This window comes from Silene latifolia, chromosome 1, assembly GCF_048544455.1.
Source record: "Silene latifolia isolate original U9 population chromosome 1, ASM4854445v1, whole genome shotgun sequence".
In the NCBI taxonomy this organism is placed as follows: Eukaryota; Viridiplantae; Streptophyta; class Magnoliopsida; order Caryophyllales; family Caryophyllaceae; genus Silene; species Silene latifolia.
The window spans coordinates 130,893,825-130,895,666 of record NC_133526.1 but is presented as its reverse complement, the minus strand read 5'-3'; positions in this window follow the sequence as shown (position 1 = coordinate 130,895,666).

The following is a 1,842-nucleotide window of genomic DNA, read 5'->3' as shown; positions in this document are numbered from 1 at the left end:
AAACTCGCTAAGTGTATATGACGCGGTTTAATTATAAACTGTCATCGGTTATCGGATATTAAATCATCAACTAATTATAACACGGATCAGTTGATTCATTAATACGTGTCCGACAAAGACAATATTGTATAATTATATTCAATATACATTAATCAAATATAAAACGCTTATATTTAATTTTACGAATTAACTGGTTAATTCGCCTTAGCTCATAATATTTAATCCGTATTAAGTATAAAATCTCAACATCACATTTTGACTTATTATTAGTCAAATGACTCGGACTAACTGGTTAGTCAAATTTGGCATCTACATGACTGTATTTCTCATACCGTCACGTCTCTCAAACGTATCCTATAGGTGTGACTTTTAGGGACCAGTTGATCACCGCCATCTGTATGACAATAACGTCAAACTTATCTAGCAAGCCAACCGTTATTGATAAACGTGGATCAACTGATAATAATACCAAAAGTATGCCCTTTGATCCTTTTAGAGGTTTATAAGTCCTTGCACTAACTGTTAAGGACACCAACCCCAACAATGCAATCATCAATTTCGCTCGAAATGGGCTCAATCAAAAACGCCCAAATCGATTTTTTAGGGTAAAATTTCGCCCTAATTCAATTAAGCTAAAGACCAACAAAAACAAATGGATTCAAGAGGAAATACATACCTTGAGATGACATTATGGTTGATGGCACAAATGGAAGCTAGCAAAAGTCCAACAATGGCGATTTTTTACGGGATTTTCGAAGGTTGAAGACGAAATGAATGGGGGATGATATGCAGACGAACCTCGCGTCTTTTACAGGAAAAAAGGGAAGCCCCTTTGGTTCGCAAGGTGGCTCGCGCCTCAATCAGGCCTCCCCTTGCTTTTTCACCGAAATTTGGGCTTTGGCCCAATTTCCCTTATTAAACTTCGAGTTTTCGATTGACGACATTAAGGACCGTCATTTTTCAAATACAAAAACAAATAGTGAAGTCAAGATTCACTATTTTCCTTCAAAAGTTTCAGACGAACGGCGATCAAAACCGCCATTTTCCCGTCAATTTCAAAAATAATAGTGAAAATTCAAAATTCACTATTTCTTCAAATTTTAAACGACGGCAATTAAAACCGTCATTTTCAAAATAATAGTTGGAAATTAAATTCCACTATTCTCACCATCAAATGTCAAACGGCGGCACATAAACCGTCACTTCAATCAATAGTGAAGATTCCAAATTCCCTATTTCCATCAAATGTCAACGGCGGCCCATAAACCGTCACTTCGGTCAATAGTGAAGATTCCAAATTCACTATTTCCATCAAATGTCAACGGCGGCACATAAACCGTCACTTCGATCAATAGTGAAGATTCCAAATTCACTATTTCCGTCAAATGTTAACGGCGGCACATAAACCGTCAATTCAAACATAATAGTGAAGATTCCAAATTCACTATTTCCCTCACATGTCAACGGCGGCACATAACCGTCACCTCAAGCATAATAGCGAAATTTAAAATTCGTTGTTCCCTTCAAAAGGATTCAAATAGACGGCGATTAAAACGCCATTTCAAGTTCAACAACGAATGGTGAAGATTCCAAATTCACTATTCCCTCAAATACCAGCAGGGGGCTTCCTCGCGGAACCCGCTCATTTCAAAAACAGTAATAGTGAAAATTCGACTTCACTATTTCCACGGCGGCATCATGAGTTCGATACTTTCAAAACAAGCCCAGTTGACGCGGCTATTCTCACGGTCCATTAATCGATCGCACCATGGCTGGCGAGCCTTACTACGCACCATGGCTGGCGAGCCTTACTACGCACCATGGCTGGCGAGCCTTACTACG